Here is a 20,347-nt window from a genome sequence, read left to right as displayed (position 1 = left end):
AGGAGGAGGAGGAGGAGGAGGAGGAGGAGGAGGAGGAGGAGGAGGAGGAAGGGCGGGCAGCGCCGCCTCAGCTCCTCCTGCTGCGTCACCGCGCAGCGACCCCGCGCGCGCCGCAGCCCCGCCCCCGGCCCCCAGAGGGGCGGGGCTAAGGGGTGTGGGCGTGACCACACAGCAAGGGGCGTGGCTTAGCCTGAAGGAAGGGAGGGCGAAGGGGCCAAGGGGAGGCGGGGCGGGGCCTTGGGGGCGGGGCCAGGCCGAACGGAGACGCGAAGGGGCGGGGCTTGAGGAGCGGGCTGGGGGGTGGTTTTGGTTTTAGCGGCAAGGGCGCGTTTCACGGAATCGCGGAGGCAATTGGGTTGGAAAAGACCTCTGAGATCATCGAGTCCAACCGAATGACCGAACACCACCATCTCACCCAGACCATGGCACCGAGTGCCACATCTAGTCTTTCTTTAAACACCTCCGGGGACGGTGACTCCACCACCTCCCCGGGCAGCCCCTTCCAATGTCTGATCACCTCGGGTCGTGTCGAAACAGGTCACCTGTTTGTGCCTGTGCGAGGCAGGGACAGGCGGAGTCCCTATGCGTCCTGGGGGCAGGGAGAAGGGGAGATGGGAGAGGGGAAAGGAGTTACAACTTGAGTTCCATTTCCCCGGAGCAGCTTTTTGCCTTTGGGTGATTTCTACCGTGTTGTTCTTTGCCCGAGCGCTGTGGTGCAAAGCCGCACCACCCTCTTTTCCCCGTTCCCGCTACACGCGTGGACAATCTTCGCTTCTGAGTTTGCAAGTAGCTCAATTGTCTAAATACACGCAGAAGACTATTGATCTAGGACACACTACAAAATATAGATTTGGTTTAGCAAACCAAACACTTCTTTCAAACCAAATTCATAACATTATTCTAAATAAATTTCAAAAATAAGGATTATCATTATCTGCCTATTTACATCTATTGATACATTATCCATGATGTCGATGCCAATCATAATTCTGATTATATTCACTCCCCAGGCTCTGGCCCATCTTCTTGGTTAAAGCAGATGGTGAGGTATTTAGGAAATTTTGGAGTTAGCAGAAGTATTTCTTGTAGTTCTGAATGGATGCAGAACTTCCTACAGCTTCAGTATGGTTACAGTTCCACCCTTCTTTTTGATACTTGTGAAGATACAGACGAGGTATTTGCAGGCAGAATCACACCGTGGGTATGAGGCCAGAAATACTCCCACTCTCTCTCGTCCTGAAGCTCACTGCTCAAGGAGGGAGACTTTAGGTATTCATTGAAGCTGCAGCAACAGAAGACAATCAAAAGCAGAGCTGAAGGAACAGGGAGCACAGTCTTGGAGCTGCTTCTTGGGGAAAGCTGTCCTACTTTACCGCTATTCCCCACACAGCACTAGATTCTGTCTGTTAGACAATATTATTACTCATCTGGGTTTTTTCATTCACCTATTTCCACTTATCTTCAATCTCCTTTTCTTCTTCAGATGCTGAAAGTGGGGAAAGCATCCATAGCTGCCAAGAGGAATTTGACATGAGACCTGGGCTTGTGAGAGCAGCTGATGTTGTTCTCTGCTGAGGAGCTGGTCCAGAGTGAACAGTGTAACTGCAGGCAAGGTTTATAGGTAGAAGCAATATCTTTTACTTTAACAACAAACACAGCTGGCAAGAGCAGACAGCTGTCTGGTATGCAAGAATCTGATCTCAGGGAAACCAAATTCTCTCAGACCTGCCTATAGAAATATTGGTATATAGACAGGTTCCCTGCTTTCATCATCTTGTATAAAAGGCATGCACAATAAATTACAATGGCATTATAACCAGGGTGTAAGGAACCTAGTGTTAGGCCTTCAGTGGATTTATGATGAAGATGGAAGTGCCGTAGCCAGAACAAACGAGATCTAAGAACTGGGGAGACCAGAAGGTCCAATTAAATTGGGAAAATGAGAACAGTCAGATATTCAGCCAGCTATGAATATGTTAAATCATACATACTAATACCAAAACAAAGGAGTAGCATGGTTGAGATTCAGGCCACAGGCAAGCAAGCAAGCTGATCCATGCACAAGGATGACCCACAAGAAGCAGATGGAAGAGTGAAAAAGTCTGAGGAAGAAGAGGCAATAAAAGCCATAGTTAGGAGTCAGGGAAAGATTTCAGGGCCAGGACTCTGTAGGCTCTTAGGGAGCTTCTGCCAGCACATACTGATGCCTGCTGCCTGTTGGTTAGGAATCTAGGCCTGAGGTGAGCCTCAGTTCCTGAGCTACCTGAGAAATTATTCACCCACTGCCCAGGAACAGCTCATGGAATCTGAAACTAAGTTTATTTTATTAAAGAGCTCTGAGAGTTGTATCTAGGCACCAAGTATTTAATGCATTTCTAACTTTATCTGCAAAGATATTAAACACAGGAAGACTGTGAAAAAATTAGCCATATTTTGTAGCTGTTATAGAAATTAAAACTGTGATTTGGAAGAACTGAACCCTCCACTTCCACTTGGAATGTACATTTTCTTTTTAATCTATTGAATTTGAAATAAACCTGAGGAGGAGACACAGGACATAATTTGTCTCATTCTGTGGACTGGCAAGTTCTTTCTTCCATTTCTAGCAGACGAATCATCAGAAACACGATACACATTTGTATTTGCAGGAAAGGCAGGGAAGGGGAGGAAATAGCTTCGACCCTTTCTTGGGCAGAAGTTATTGCTCAGTTCTGAGGTGTTTGCATCACAAAGGAAGGTCATGGTAGCCACCACAGCAAAATCTATTTATATCAAAGGAAGTTCAGTGCATAGTGGGCAGCTCTTGCAAACCAGTGAGGAGATGCATCCCACTGACTGATGCACCCATTGATTTCTGATGAGAGGAGTATTTTGAAGCATACCAGAAGAAAAACTCACAAATCAAGTACCTTGCACCAGAGAGTGTTTGAAAGACCTCTGGACATTTTTCATCAATATTTAAGACAAAACAAGACAGTACTGGAGGGACTGTCCTCAGCCATCCCTAGGACCTCAGTTACCCTAAGGATTTTGCGAGTTTATTACTTTTCAGTCTAGTTTTAAATACATTTTTCAGCTTCAGGATTACCCAGTAAGTGTCTGGTTCCCTGATTCCCCAAGGAGGGTTTTATGTGCAGTGTTACCTCTGAGACCCTCTAAAAAAATAAGTTGGGATATTCAAGCTAATACAATTCAGTTGAATTGTCTAAAATGGAAGTTTCTAAATTTGGAACTGTTTCACTAGGAAGGTTCCCTCAGAATTTGCCAATGGATTTTAAATCACTCTCTTTAACTGTAAATGTGAATTTGGCAGCATGCCTTAAAACCTAAATCCATCTCGCAGCAATTGAATAGGTGATGCCTTCTTTTCAAGCCATCATTGAGCCAAGGGCAGCTTGGACTAAATAGAAAATAGGAAGTTATTCTCTCAGTTAATACGATACTTACATGCTTATATTCAAAATATTGCCTAAGAATTGGCCAGATTGAAGCCCAAAGCCCAGTTTAGTATGTTGCCAAGAATGGCCATTGATTTTAAAGAGAACTTAGGGTAAACACACACCACAGATGATACCCAGCACTTTACATACTCAAAAGCCAGTCGTGGAAGACAAAAAGAAAGATGAAAAAGTTAAAATAACTTGATCATGATATAAAAGAAATTTTATGCTATCATAGTTATTTATGATAATTAATAATAAATCATAATTGTTAGTTATTTATTATAAATTAGGATTATTTATTGGGTGATTATTTCAGTGTTTTATATTTGGTAAGCTAAAGCATAGCAAGAGTTGCATCAGAACTTGAGAAATCCAGCTCAATCAGTTTTGGATTCATAACTTCTACTTTCTATTTCTTTACTTTTTTTAGAACAAAATAGTATGATTATTTATTTTTTTTGGTTCCAAATACTTCCAGCCTGTACCTTCATTCTGTCAACCCAGTAACAATAACTGCCCAGCTAAATGTATTACGGCATAATATATAAAATAAAATAGGATTCAGTGATGAATAAAACCCCTTCTAGTGCCTAAGTTTGCTTCACTGATAGGAGCCTAAAGAGAGAAAGCCTGCAGAATTTCTTACAGGCAGAGGCATAAACTCTGCAGGAGTTCAGTGTTGTCAATACAGGAAGTCATGTCATGAAGCTAGAACAGTTTCAGTTCCATATCTAGGCAGCATGAAGTGCCTGAAAGCTCACTTTGCTTCCATTCACCTTTAAGTGTCTTTCATGCCCTACTGTGAGCATTCAAAGCACTTCTCAGATCAAAATAACAACAACAAAAAACAAAAACAACAAAACCAAAAACAAAAAACAAAACACACATTAGGAATGAAGTAAAAGGGAATATTCAGGACATCTGCTCCATCTGTGAAGCCATGGCTGATTTGGCTGATTCTTCGAGTAGATATTTATTGGTAAAACTCCTAAACTACTGCCAGGGTCAATATTGTTACAGAGTTGAGGACTCAAAAACCAAACCAACAGAAAAAGCAATACAAACACACACACAAACACAAAAGCCTCCCTTTCATCAGTTTATGTCTGTTTTGAGCCCAGAAATTAGTGTTAGATTCAATCAGTCTCTGAAAGGTGTTCAACTAGAATGGATAGGTGAAAAGAGTGAAAACTCACTACTTCTCTTTATGGTGTGTTCAATATTTAATTCCTGCTAATCACAATTCACCTCAAAATCTCCTTTACAGTCAGTTAAAAAGATCTGCTCTTAGTAAATTTACTCTTTAAAGATTTTTCTCAACTGCAAACTCAATTTTTTTTCTTTCATGCCTGAATAGTCTCCAAACTTTTAACACACTTATTAAAATGCAAGCGAGAGAACTACTTCAGGCTCGGTTTCAGTGATTCTATGAACAGAACAAAATCACCCCCTTATTTTATGATCTCTTTATTTTTATTACAGACCATTTTAATTATTACAGAGGAAAACAGAACACAGATTCAGAGATGAAAAACATGGTTACTTCCCAGAAGTAAATGGAACGTGCCGTTGAAGACACTCGTGTCTGCTCTTGTCCTCCTGCTATCAGAGGTCTGGCTGTAGGTAAAAGGCTTCCTTGTGGCTTTGGTTGCCATGTCCACTCATTTGCTTACACAGAGCCAAGCCAGTTTTAGGGACATTTTAATCCAAATGCTACAGCAATCATTTCCTTGACAGAAAATAGTGGCTACCTCTGAACTTCGTTCATATCAACTAGCACCAATCTGTAATTTCTATTCTGAGTCACTGTCCTCCAGATACAGCCCTGGTCCTGTAGGTGGGACTTCAACCCCTTGTTCCCAGTGCATCCATGAAATTTGACTTTTTTGTTTTCTGTTTCACAAACATTTCAGATTGCTCTGTATGATTAGCTCATCTTTGTAATTTACCACTCTTATCTCAAGTATTTGCCAATGTTTCTGTGTCATCTGCCAGTAGCATTAGCAGTGGTTTGTTGACCAGAATAAAGATACCCTTTAAAAAATGTAATTTCTATATCTGGTTTGGTTTTTTTAGATCAAAATCAGTTTTTCTTATTTTTTTTTCTCATCTTTGGAAACTTTCTGATGTACTAAGTACATATAATAATTATTTTACTGGTTGCAAGTGTTATGTTTGCCCTTATGGAATATGAGCTTGCCAATATCACAGGTTGGTTCCATGGCAACATCATAATGGGATCCAAAAGAGTTATCTGAGCATGAAGTCAATATTATTTTTGTTAGTAAGTAATCATTAGAAGCTTTAATGTTGTTTTACCACTGGCTCAATAATAAAAACCAGCATATGCCTCTGAAACCAAATTGTCACAAGTGATTTTTCTGTTCTTCCAGAACAGATGCTTTCTTCACTTCTGTGCTTTCTTTTCAGTCTCTGTTTAGTTCCCACTCTTGACATGCCCACATGGTACCATTTTAAATGACTCCAGGCCCTGTTCCACTTTGGTTTGTTGAGTATGTGACACTGTGTTACATCTACACAACACACCACACAGGCTGTAAAATCTCACCCATCACCATGTCTGTGCTTTCTCTGCAAACATTGCTGATCCTTTACCTTCCATGGTTTCTCTGTCCTTTTGGAATATTATCCTTTGATTTGCAGGCCAGTCAACATCTTTCATTAGACATCCTACTCTGCCAATCTCCTATTGATTATAAAAGATACGACCATGCATTAGCTGTATTATAAACGATGAAGCTGCAAATATCCACCCATATTATCAGTTCCTGACTACTTAACATGGCTGTACTCACTGTCCTTTAAAAAAAAATTAAGTCGTTAATCTGCTGGGCCATCTGTGCTCAGTCTGAACTATCCTCGAGCTACTTTTTGTTAGTTATATAGTTTTAAGAAATGGAATTTTACAGTTTTTGGAGGAGATAGGTTGCAATGTGAAATCCTTAAACAATTAAAAGCCCCATTTTTGGTAGTAGTTAAATAATTTATTTTTTTTCTCTCTTAAATTCAGTACCTGACTCATCATGGCTAAGATGACTGTATTGTTAAATACCACATGGAAGGCATTTCAAAAATCTATCCAGTATTAAACTACAACCGTTTTTCAATCTCAGTGACAAAATCACATTGCATAAATTTAGTCTTTGAAAGTAAGCCATGCACCTTTTATGAAGGACTTTTATCCAAAATGCTAGAAATTTTAAAGGAAATTAATCATCTTAATTTCTAAAATTAATAGGTGCAAGATTTATTCCTAAATCATGGATACTCCTTTCTAATTAAATTCAAATGTGTTTAATGCATCTCAGGAGTGTTAAGATAATAAGTAGTCTTTTTCTGGAACTTAACATCCTCGATCCCTGTCAATAATTATATTGGGTGACTAATAAAATATGATGCCAGGCATTTTTTAAATCTTTATCTTCCTCCTCTGTCTCATTAGCAAAATGAATAGGTTTGCACCACAGGCACCACCTAATCTGGAGATTCAATGTTGTTCAAGGACATAGCAAATAAATTTCAGCAGGTATTCTTTCCTGAAACAGTCAGATATAAAATACACTTTTACAGCATTTGCCCATTGCCATCCTAAAATTTCTTGTTGCCAAATAAGACTATTGCCATTGTAAAAGCCACCAAAGGCTGGAAGACCAAAAAGGGCCACTACAACTGTCAATTCTGATCTCCTAACTAGGAGAATTTTATGCAGTTGTCCCATCAAAGATTACACTCCTCATAGTGCTCCAATGACTAGTATTTGATCCACGGAACATGGCACTCATCCATTCCACCAGTGGTCTATCAGAAAATGCTGACACCATGAGAACAGGTTATTTTATAACATAAGACAATACTTATTTTCAGAAACTGGACTCAACTCTAGCAGGCCTTTTAACAGAAATCATGCCCGCAATGTGAAATTAGCTAATTTGTTCTTCAGAGTTTAATTTCCTTTCTCAAGTAGATATTACATTACAGTAATTACACCTCTAAGTAACAAAAAAAAAAAAAAAGGCAGGCTCCTCAATCCTTGGGATGATATATAGTGCTCTAGCCCTCATATAAAAGCGAAAGCCATCTCTAGTTACTTTTAACATTTGGGAATATCTAAGTATTTGAATGGAAGACTCCAGAGATTTCATATTATCTCGAAGGTGGGAGGATAGAAAAAGGAATAGGCTGTGAATCATCCAACTCTTTAAAACATTTTCTTCCTAATTTTAGGTCCTGTAAGCCATACATTAAACTCAAATTATACCCACTCTGCCAGTGATTGCAACTGCAGAGATGCTCCATGCTGAATACTCAATCCACGTCTATGTTACAAGGCATGTATGTGATATTGGACCATATTTTATATATGGTGTGTCAATCCAACTCCCTGCTCCTTGCAGAAGTACCTGAAACTAAACCATATGACTAAGAGCAATGTCCAGATGCTCCCTGAACTCTGACAGGCTTGGTGCCATGACCACTTCCCTGGGGACCCCGTTCCAGTGATCAACCACCCTCTCAGTGAAGAACCTTTTCCCAACATCCAATCTGAACTTCCCCTGACAGTCTCATTCCCTTCTGTAAGGCACCCCTTTGACAGTCACTATCACACTGTGCCTGTTTGGTTTTTTTTCCCATTTTATTGAGTTGTAGCCCTCAGCCTGGGCAAGAGGAAAGGTCAATCTACACAACATACAGAAAAGCATGTGGCTGTCCTACAAAACTTCCAAATCCAAGGTTTGTCTAGAGACTGCTGTCTACACACTTCTCTGTCAATCACTTTTTTCACTTCTACCAATCCTGACTTGTGTAGAGAGGTTGTTGCCAAGGTCTGCGTCTTGAAAGCCAGGCCGCACTTAAAAAGAAGGCTGAAAAAACTACAAGAGAAACTATCTCATAAGTCAGTCCTTTTTCCTGAAGCCATCTCAAACAAGACAGACACTTATCAGATATTGAAAGACATAGTTCTATCTTCCTGTGTTCCTTGGGACACCTGGCACATCTCAAAGTACGTTCAGACTAAGTACAAGCAGAGATTGTACTTTGCCTGTTCCCCGGGGCAGGCTGTCAGTGCCCTGAATGTCCCAATAGGTCCCTGACCAGCTCCACTGGGACCCTTCACCTATGCCCCATCTACCTACTGACCTCTGGGCAGGTGGCAGAGGTTAGCCACATCCATCTAAAAAGCTCCTCACCCTGTCTGGTCCCCACTGAACGTGCTGGGGAACAGAATTACTCTGGGCATGGGGTAGTTGCAGAAGCCTTCAGGGCTGCGATCTGCCTCTGTGGCTGGGCTTAGCATCCTCCAGGTTTCAAAAGTTATCCTGGAGCTGTGAGAAAGTTCTTTGGTGTACATCTCTATAGGTACTGTAATTGTAAATGAGGGACATGCCAGTCTACATTCCCATTAAAAAAAAAAAAAAGTCCAATATACAGTTTAAGAGTGGGGGAGGTGGGCATGAATCAGCTGCTATGATGTCCTGGCATTTCCCTTTTCCCTGATCTCAGAAAGCTGGGGATGCCACCAGCTATGTTAGAAATGTTTCAGCTACACTCTCTGCCCCATCTTCTGCCTGGAAGAAGACAGTCTTGTCAAACAGCATTGATACCTGAAAGTCTCTTAACAGCCTGATATCTGAGGCTGCTTCCTAGATTTGAGAATTTGTGGAGGCACCTGAATCTAGGATAAGTCAACTATAAAAGCAGACCCTAATTCCCCCTCAGTGATGTGAATTTAGCATATGCCTCTGTGTATACACAGTGCCACCATCTTAATCTGTCTCAGGTTTTCCTATATTCCAGACAGAGGTGTGCAAGCATGGCTACAAATTCTTCACGACAATGCCTCTATTCCCTGGCCTGTCTGTTTGCCCTTTCCTCAGTAAATCTCATCCATGGCCTGGATTAAGTCCTCCCAAACCCTCTCAGTGTCAGTTGAACCCCACACATAGAAAAGGCACAGATCTCTTGGTCTTTCAATGGAGCAGTGCAGAGAGAAAAGTCTCCCCACATTACTGGCTTTCAAGTTACATCTTGCACTTGTTGAACATCAGGTGTCCTCTTTTCCTGACCAGGTGCACCCTGCTCTCCTACAAGCTGCTAATGGCTGATATGAGAGGAGTGGGACAACTCCCAGGCTTATTCACACAAGGTTGAAAGTGTCAATAGTCATCCTTTCATTGCCATGAGTGTATAATAATGGTCACTGACCCCATTTCTCATCAAAGGTGTGGTCATGCATGGCTCCACCTGTAATAACTACGACATGACAGAGGAGTGCATCTTATCCCTGGCTGAAGGAGATGATCATACCTTTGGCCTTGCTATGGGTGTCCTTCAGCTTTATTACCTCTCACCAGTTTCCCCCTATTTTCCACATGTTCCATGTTGATATGGCTGCTGTAATCAGGCCTTCCCAGAATTATGGACTCACCCTTTAAAGAAAAAAAGCATAAAGGTCCCTATAGGCCATTATGTCATGAGTTCAGAACTGATTGTAAGCTTAGCTCACCACAGTATCCTGGCTCTGCATCATACATAGCAGGATAGAAGGCTGTAGAGTTTTTAGAGAAGCACAGAGACAAGGAATTTCTCCAATGTGAAAGCAGGTACACCATTCCTACATTTATTCTTCTATGAAGCATATGCCCTACAAACTGGTTACTGATAACCTAACAGAATCTAGTTTTTCTATTTTCAGTACCACTAGGATTATAAAGATGTCATCTCTTTGAGACAGATGATTTTTTGTTTCTAAATCATCTTATTCTGTGAGTAATCACTTATTTAAACTGTACAGATAGTAAAAAGTCAACAATGCTTCATAGGATATATTCATACTGTTTTACATCCTGTGTGTTGATACCTCAAAATTTATTTGCTTTTACAGAAACAATATTTTTTACATTGTTGTTAATTTGCCAATAACTAAACCTACACCATAAGAGTAGATTAAAAGTCATTATTAGGCACAAGAGATAACATGGATACAAAGGGGTCACTTCGTCCTGAATAGTAAAAACAACCAACCATAGGAAATAACTCTGCAGTTTGTAGTCACTGCTGAAGTATTGCACAGGAGGTAGTTTTCTTTGAAGTACCGGTAGTGCTGCACAGCATATGACAGAGTTTGACTATTTATGAAGCCACGTGTGCACTGAATATTGTTTCTGCAGCCTGACAGCTCATCTCCCTACATCACACTGTGTCCTGTCATCCCTGGGGGTGTCTAAGGGCCATTACTCTGGGTATACACTGACCTGATAACATCAGCATCTTTAAATCCTAGCTCACAGCATGCTTTGCTCCATTTGTATGGAACAAAGAATTAGCATAATGAGGGTATAATTTCAGACCAATTTGCTGTCTCATTGTGTAGTAAGAAAACAATCAACCTTTCCCAGATAGGCCTTCTCCCTGCTCAGCTCTGTTACCAAAGTTACATTTAGTTTGGAATGCATTCAGGCTGCTAGCAAACCTGTGAGGGAATTCCTTATTGAGAATTGCTCTTGTCCTAAATAACACTATAGGCTATGGCAGACATTTGGATTTTCTGTGGGAGTGGCAGGGATAGCACCGCAGTGACCTCATCCTCTCCCAAGTTCTCTTCACTGCACAGCAAAACACCCTAGTGAAATACAGTCTTTGATGGCTGAAATGCCAGCCATACTCCTTCCCTTCCTCTGTCTTGCATCCCCACCACTGGCTCCCATATTCAGCTCCATCACCCCACAGCAGGATCTACTGGTACACCCTTCTAGCCTTCATATTTTCTCGTCATACCTTGAGTCATGCCAGGTGTGAGGGAACATTAGCTTTCCTGTCAAACAGCTCTGAAGGAAGCCTCTGATTCCTTCTTTATGGCCTAAAGCACCTTACAGAATACCTGAATCAAAACCTGTTTTGTCTATTAAATTTCTGAAATTTATCACATAGTTTGGCACTTGTGAAGTAATCCTGCAGCAGACACTGGGCTACTCCAAGTTCCCTACAGCTAATTGATTTTTGTATTACAGCAGGCTAATAATCTCCAGAGAGCCTCTGAAAAACCCAAGTGAGCATTTCATCTGAGCAATTTGTAGAAGAACTCAAGCAAACACCTCTCAGGGTGTAGTGCTGATCTGGTCCAGCTTAGTTCTTGTTCCATTTATTCCAGCTACCCCTCAGCAGCACGGACACAGCAGTGCATGGCCAGACAGATATGGGGAAAATAACCTGGCAAAAATAAAAAATTTAATCAGAATGAATTCTCTGAGTCAGTTCATTCTGTGCCCACACATCAGAAGGAACGACGTAACTGAGCAGAGGGAGCTATTCCAGCCACCACTGTTACAAGAGGGAAAGGCTTGTGAGCTACATCACACACACAGAGCAATCACAAATATGTTCTTCTGTTTGGCCAATGCCATTTGTAGTAGTGACAGTGATAGAAAATGTGAGAAACTATATTGTCCTTTTGCTCTGTGCACACACAATCCTCCTAAAGGATTCATGAGTCAAGAAATGACTATAAACCATAATTTTCAGATAGTTCTTCCTGCCCTGTGATATGGAATAAGAAATGCTTATGCACAACATCAGCAGGACAAGTTTATGGCACTTTTTTGGCAGAATTTGTTTAGAGGTTCACTCATACAATAGATTTTAAAGTGTATATTTTCAAATCATTAAATGAATTTGTATATCATATGAATACTTATCCATAATGTGTGTTTGTGTATTTATATATCTATTTTATGTGTGCGTGCTTATTTTTATCTATATTTAAAGTTCTCCAAAATATAGTTACCCTGACATACTACTAAAATAAGCTTGTACAGAAGACAGCATTGCATAGTGTCCTCTGTAGAATTTCTTTACAAGAGACAGAATATATACTAATTTGTATCCTAAATTCATTTTAACCAAGGTATGGGTATTACCTTTTCTCTCTTTTTTTTTTTTTTTTACAAAATCAGTGTTCATTGAGTTTTCTGAAAATAGTATTTTTGCCTCTACAAAGAAGCAGCAACTTATATTATTCTTTCATATGAGTTTGTGTGTGTATGTATATGAACAAAAGAAAAATATAGTTTAATTACAGTTGGAGTGCCTCTTCAGCTTATCATTTTATTATGCAGTTTATATTTTATTTTCTTAAAAGGAACATTACAGTTTGTGCCCCAAACAAACTCTTTACTTTAAAATGGAGGAAATATTTAAATGGCTGCTTGAATTAAATACAAGAACAAATAAATTAAAGTGTTATAAACTGAAAAAAATATTACAGACAAATCTGAAATATACATAAACTAAAGCATTACCTTAGTTATCTTCCCCTGTTAGATGTGTCATTGCTTGCACAAAGTCATGTACTCCAAATCAATGTCTTCACTTATGCTACACTCTGGAAAAAAAAATGGGAGTTTTGACTACATAGAAATATAATAAGAACTTCACAATGTGACCTATAGTTTTTACTGAAGTAAATTAATGGATGGCATGCAGATGCCAAGATTAAACAGAGTAATAACAAAACATTAGTAAGCACTTTTAGTGTAATTAAATTTTTGATGTATTGCGATTTTTAGCACGTAATTATTTTTGAAGGAACTGGAGAGTAGTACTGGATCACACCCTTATTCCACCTAGTTACTAAAGAATAAAGTGTGGTGATATTTTTAAATTCTATTGCAGAATAATGGTGTATTGTCCATCACTGATAATGATGGCAAGGTTTTCCTCATCTGATAATCACTCATAGTGATTACCTAATAAAAGGACAATCCTTGGTACTATAAGAACCTCTGGTCAGTCCAGAATGTAAGCAAGAATTGAAATGTGCTATATAAAGCATCTCAGCTTGTAAGTGACCTTGAATCTGCTTCCTTATTGCTGGAGGTTGGGATTGTTCCATGGCTACATTCCCAGTCTTCATCAAGGGGTTGCTGGTAACATCAATCTTAAACACAAGTCTTTAAAACTATTTTTGATGTTGGCCTTGAACAAGTCTAATAATTTCACTTAATCACCTCTGTTTTCACACAAAAACTGGAATCTAGGCTGACTTCTAATTTTTCACTCTTGTGAAATGCAGCCACAGGTTTTCTGTCTGCCATCAAATATCTGGAATCACAATTAGATAAAATATGTCAGATGCCCTGTGACACTCAGCCATCTTTATTGTATAGAAGTTCACTTTCAGCTTAGAGTAGAATAAATTTTGTTTGACTCAGAGGTCAGTCTTTGGGAAGAAAAATGAGACATGTGGTCATTTGCATATTCAAATATGCAAAGTGAATGCATCCAATTTGCATTATTTGTCTCCTAATGAGAATGACCTTTCTGCTGATGGGAAAAAACAATTGAAATTGGGCATGTGAAACTTATGGAAGAATGTGAAGTTCCAAATCTCTAACAAAACAGGCCAACTGCTTGCTCCTGTGAATTAATAAACAGTCAGTGTTGTATTGAACCCCAAATCCTGGTGTTCTTTCATCTTTAGGGACACCCAGGTTAGGTTCAGTATCTGAATTTTGCTGCTCAGATGTATCTCTAGTAACACTTCTTGCCTGGCACAACTTCCTCTTCACCATCATTTACCAAGAACATCTAAACAGTTCTCCCACCACTAACGTGGCTCAGGTTAATGCCACAACATCTTTATAATTATTTTGCATAACAAAAATTGAAGCCTTAAAATTCAAATAATGGGTGACTGTTACTACAGCAGGGCTGAAACTCAGTTACATCTGGTCTTTGGTCCTGTGTAGATCAAGTTTCTGTCAATACTGAAACTGAAACGGAAAGAATCCACGATCAATTTACCAAAAAAGGAGCATTAGGATCACATAGCCTGTGTTGTTTTACTTCTGTGAATGCCAGAGAAGGAAATGAGTCCTGCAAATAGGCAGCTCCTCTGTAAACTGGTATCATCATCACTATTGCCATGTATTACTATACATTAATTACCTTCTCTACTAGGAAAAGAAATATGTATGTGGTCAAATTACCAGTATGCTTCTCTTCCATTCAAGCTTCCTCTTTCATGTGCAGAGCTCACCAAGGCAGTAACATCTGCACACAGGTAACAGGTCTTAGAAGCAGAACCACTCACACGCAGGACTCAGGACTAACTAAAGAGCTTGGAATTTAAACAAACATCTTGACACGGCTTAGAAGCAAGGGCACAGTTGTTTATTCTTGTTGTTGTTTCCTTTTCATTATGGTGCTGCAGGAGTCCCCCATTAGGGATCAGGGCCTCACATTGTGAGGATTTATTTAAACATTTAATGAAAATATGGCACCTGCAGTTAAGAATTTACAACTGCAATTAAAGGATGAAGAATAAAACTGTCTCTTCAATTGATTTCTGTAATCATAAAATTCTAAATGATACTAACATGTACCTCATTTTAAGTGTGTGTTTTCCTATGATTATGTACAGGAACAGGATGCAGGAAGCTTAACACTGCCACTCGGGAAAAGCACCCAGACAAAGGTGGGTTGTTCTAAAAATAGACACCTTACCTTTGCCACCAGCAAGCAAGGAAGAAATTTTCAGAGAAAAAGAAAATTCAAGCTGTACAGAACCAGCCAACTCCCTAGGCACGCATATACAGTTGTGTAGAGCTTTGTTCTTAATGTCAACTTACTTGTTAGCATGCTTTTTTCTTTTTTTTTAGAAAATTATTCAGGAGAGCAAAAAAGACAAACTGTTTCATTACAAACAATGTAATTAAACTAAAAGGGTTTTAGTAATTGTTCCTGTTTTCACCTGTGTTTCAAAACCTAATTCATACTGGGCACAGGTGCAAGTGATTACACATTGGGCAACAGAAGGATCAGCTGTAGTTGTTGAATAATGAATTCTCCTTTAAAGCAGCATGGAAAATAACTGTCCTTCCAGCAGGCTATCTTGACACAGTAATTTCTGTAATCTGCTAATGGTGTGGTTTCATAACTGATTTAGGGTGATCTTAGCCTGTACTGCTACTGGAAGGAGCAGTTCTCTTCCCTTTCCCACAACTAGCTACCTCTTTCTGTAGCTGAATCAAAAATGAACCCAGTCCAATTAAAAAGCTTCTCAGCTTTATTCGGATAAAATCTTGGATTTAGTGGACTGTGACAAGAGTCCTGCTGTCAGCATGAAGAAGGATGAGGAAATGCATTACTGGACAAATGCATGGCAGGTTGAGGTTGACCTAAAGTAGCTGCAAAACTGCAGTTTGGAAAGATGACAATTACTCAAAATGGATGTCAGCAGGCGTAGGAGTAGATTAGGGTGGGATCTGGTGTCAGATACGTGCTGGGCAGAAGTTGTGTAAACATGGGGTTACTTAAGGTCATGTGTGCATGGTTTTGTTTTGCTGCCTTGTCCTTTGCACAGGAGTCACCTAACCAGGTATCTGCAAGGCAATTGCCTGCAGCTAAGCCAGTCATGCAAGGCTGCCTTTTAACCATTGAGTTATGGAGTCTAAGGCACTGACCATCCTGATTCAGAAGCCCCAGATCAGTTTTTTTCTCTATAAATCATTATTTCTCTCCATTTGACTATAAACAGAGAGCAAGGTGACTGGCTCTGCTGTAGATGTGCCCAAACTAAGGAAGATCTCTATCTTGTCTGTCAGGCTTAAATCAGTGTGGCTATTTCAAAGTACTCTGAGAGAATGGTCTGTAACTAGAATGGGGCAGGCACACTCCACTGCTGCACTCTGCTTGTGGTCAGGTAAGTAGAGCTCCTGAACAGGAACTGTATATGAAATTTATACTGTATTATACATAATAACATAATGCATTAGAGGAAGTGAGATTAAGATGTAGAATGGCAACCAATATGTATAAATTGATCACATAGTTTCAGCACAAGTTACCAGATCCAAAGCTTGCTGTCATCCTGGAAAGACCTACAAAGACTGCATTCTATTTGACTCAGACACGTATCATATTTTTGCATGTTTAACAAAGCCTTCAGGAAAAACTTTTAAGGTTTTTTTTTAAGCAGTAAGACTCTTGTTAACAGCTAGGAGCAGCTCACTGAACTGAAAAACCTGCTGGAAGTTGTCCCTGAGAGCAATCACCTTAGATTCTGTATAAAAAAGACAGTGTTAGCAGTGGGATGAACAGTAACACTGCACTGTCCTACTGGTGTAACTGCTCCTGTGTCAGTGGCACAGCACTTACTCTTGCCAGTGTTTCCACTTTTGCAGATAAATGGCCAGGTAAAAGGTGATTTTAACAAAGTAACAGTAACTGTTTATTTTAGGAAATTTGTCGAATTCAACCATTCACAGGTATTTACTCTGGACTGTCACTCCTATCTCCAAGTATTCTTTTTCTAAAGTTGCCTTGTCAGAATCAAAGAAATAGCTAATAACAAATAATCTTCAGGGAACAGAATTACAACTGGTATATTAAAGCAAAGCAATTAAGAACAAAGGAGAAGGAACAGAGAGAAAAGGAAATGTCCCTTGGTATGTGTTTACAGCTTTTTTGATGAAAACTGCCTTATAAATGGAAATACAAGTGTTCCTTAGATAAGGTCAGTGCTTAGCACATAGTTAAGTCTCCCAGAGACATTTCTTGGCACAGAAGCTTTGATTATATAAATTTCATGCAGGAAATGCAAAGTGCTGTAATGTGAGACTTTGATCAATGGTACTATTTTGATTTACAATTGTGTTTTTTTTAAACTGTGATGTGCACAAAACACTAATTTAAAAGCTCATTTTAGTTGCAACCTACCTTTTCCTTTTAATAACCATAAAGTAATGAGATTGCATTTTTTCAGTCATCCTTGTGTCACGTATCAGATAATCTCCTTATAGTTTAAAACTAAAAATGCTAATGGATTGGGGAAATGGGTTTCTGCTTTCACTCAGCATATCTGTCTTTTTTATGCTTGTCTTTTGGATCATTTATCTAAATAATAACCTTTAGTACCCACTCCTTCCTTCCAATGAACTAAAAGATATTAATGATTAAAATCAGTGAAAACATCTTCTCCCTGCTCGAGTTTTGCCATCTGAGGTTTCCACTTTCAGCTGCTTCTTTTTTTGGAGGGGAGGGGGGGAGCTACAGACATCCCCTTTTGAGATATTCATATGGTTACTTCCTATTTTTTCTCAATCAAACAGCCTAAATTATTTTAAAGTAATGTAGATCTCTCTTAATGAGTGTCACCAGTGAGCACGGACTGAAGGGACATTGATTTAGGGGAATAAAAGAGAACAATTACATGAAAACCTCAAAAAACAGTTTTTGGTCAGCAAATCTGTTGGGGCAGCCCCAGAAAAGAGGTAGTAATAAGCCCCTCAAGGGTAGGTGCTGTGGGTGGCAACTTTTCAGCAGACAAATCTGGAGATATAGGAGGATATATTTGTGTCTCAGAATTATGGAAGATAACTCATTTTGTTGTTACAAAAGCAGCACAGAGAAGATAAAAGAGCAGCCCAAGATCAGGTACAAAGACGGTGGAAACTGTGGGAGAAAGTCCCAGACATTTTTCTAGACTCTTTGTGTAGTTGGTTTTCATCAGGTCTCACTTCATCTGTTTAAAGACCAAGATTTCAGAAATTGCTTAGCACATAGACCCTGGGGGGGGGGGGGGGCGGGAAACAAACCACCCCAAAACAAAAAACACCAAGATTCTAAGCAACAGGGATGTATCTTCAAAACACTAAGGAAATTGCTTTCATCATCTACCAATATCTCCTGAAATAGGACTGAAGTACATCTGAGAGCCAACAACTTTGTACTGCCTTGAGACTCTGGAAAATGTTTTCCAGAGGAAAAGTATCCTTCCACAGACAATCTTTCCCAGCAGACCAAATTTCAGTTCTGCTGATCCCAGTGGTGACAGTATGACATGGAGGGAAGCAGTACCTCAAGTATGTGCTGTGCTAGAGACTCACAGCAGAGTCTTCAGGTAACTTGCACTGTTCTGAGGCTCTCACTGACTGCAATAAATTCATTCTGGCATGAAATTTTTAGTCTGCAGAGCCAAAAAAGGCTTTGGATTTAAAGCCATATTCTTACATGAATCAGGCTATTTTCTCAATTGATAAGAACAAAGAACAACCTTTATGAGCTCAGTCTTTCTGGTGCTGCTTTGATACTTCCTGTGGTGATGAACATTCTCAATAGCTGCAAATTACAAAAGAGCCAGAAGCTACCTATGTGCATTATGTAGCCACTAAATCACATTTTCATGGCATGTGGGAGGTGACCAGGAGACAATAGCAGACAGCAATTGTATTCCACTCATTCTGCTGAGGGGTGAGAAATAATAATCCCTGAATATAATTTAATAGGAAAGGAAATCTGTTAACAAAGATTATCTCAGCAGGAAGCAACAATTCTATACGAACTCTCATTTCCAGTGAATTGTGCCATTATGCTCAATTTCACTGTAAATGTGAAACCTGCCCTTGTGGCTTGTTCTCTGCTGGGGGATCACTGTCAAAACAAGGAACAATACAAAATGTTCCCTCGATTCTGAATTCCTATTTGGTAAGTGATGCCCATATGATGCGGAGACCTAAATGTGAAATGTGTAAAATGGAAACTGTGTTTCCTCCCTTTTCTGATATTTAGACAACATAGGAAATTTGGAAGAGTCATTGGCAGGAGTTTCTAATTTATTCACATTTTAGATCCTAAGACGAATGTATTTACCAGGTACTCGAAGCCAAACTGGTAAATATAAAATAATAAACCACGATATTCTGAGATAGTCTCTAAAATATTTGTTGTATTTGTTTTAATATGGCATCATTAGATTTGAATGCAGGATTGGTTTATTAGCAGGTAATAATAATTCTACTTGTGTATTTTTTTGCAAAAGTAGCATGCCCATTTTCACTCAAATTGGGGATTATGGAGCTCAGCAAAACACATGTTTTTCATATTTTGCTTTGTGACATGAAGCACTGAAGAAGGCAAATATTGGCACTTTCTCTCTTTGAAGATACATGAAATTTCGCATTATTGGAAAGCTCTGTTGCCCTGAATGACAAATTACACGATGAGACAGAAGGAAGATGCAAATCTCGAAGTTTTAAAAGCACCTAATATTTTCTCAAATTATATTCAGCTGTATTTATCTTGCATTCTGGCATGCTGCTGGATTACTGTTATCAATAAATCTATAAATAAGATGCAAAATGCATGGAGCCATCTGTGCATGAATAAAGAGTGGCCCGGCAATAAATTACAGCATAATATATAGTTTAAAATGTAGCAAAGGGAATGCCTTGACAAATCAATGCAACGTATCTTGTCACTGAGGGTGAAAGATTCATTATGCATCACCCTTGAGAAAGCTAGATTTCTGAGGCATGGGTCATCTAGGACATATGATGTAATCAGAGAATATGGAAAAATGCATAGAAAGACACAACTAATCTTCAGAGTAATAAAGCCATATTAAATTTTCAGGTAAAATATAAGTCCTATGCAGTACTTCATTGTCCAAGAGAGGTCAGGAGTGCAACAACAACGAACAAAATGAAGCCTGACTTCCTATGGATTTGGTCCCCACGGGAGATTCAAGACCAAACCTTTTTCTGAAACTGGGTCATATGTGCTGGCTTTCAGTTATGTTTTTCTGGTGTCTGCTGAGGTCTAAGCTCATCTGGTGGCACTTTTTTCAGCCGAGAAATTCTTTGCTCTGCCCAGTTTTTGATGAAACTGGGGGAAATTCAGTGTTTTAAGAAACTCCGGGCATCTGCCAGACATGACTGGAACCAGCATGCACCCAGCAGGCTGCATAGCCCCGGAGCACAGCAAAGAGACTAAAAATAAGACCAACCAATTGGTTTTCCTGCTGACAGAAGCAAACCGCCATGGGACATTTAATTCCTGCTGATCACATAGACGACAGACAAGTTGTCACTGGCTGTGCAGAGCAG

The 20,347-nt window shown here is 39.6% G+C and overlaps 1 long non-coding RNA gene across 1 annotated transcript; it reads right to left on the bottom strand.

The window, feature by feature from the left end:
- Positions 1-4,987: 4,987 nt before the first annotated feature.
- Positions 4,988-14,233, bottom strand: LOC127482524 (uncharacterized). The gene is made up of 5 exons (XR_007908644.1): positions 14,162-14,233; positions 12,761-12,843; positions 11,556-11,672; positions 9,771-9,892; positions 4,988-6,150 (listed from the first exon to the last, which is right to left on the bottom strand). It is a non-coding gene; the product is annotated as an uncharacterized LOC127482524 (long non-coding RNA).
- Positions 14,234-20,347: the final 6,114 nt, after the last annotated feature.

This window comes from Manacus candei, unplaced genomic scaffold (genome assembly GCF_025592945.1).
Source record: "Manacus candei isolate 608988 ecotype Guabito, Panama unplaced genomic scaffold, ASM2559294v1 h1tg000089l, whole genome shotgun sequence".
NCBI lineage: Eukaryota > Metazoa > Chordata > Aves > Passeriformes > Pipridae > Manacus > Manacus candei.
Note: the sequence above shows the minus strand (reverse complement) of the source record. Positions and strands in the feature narration are given on the sequence as shown.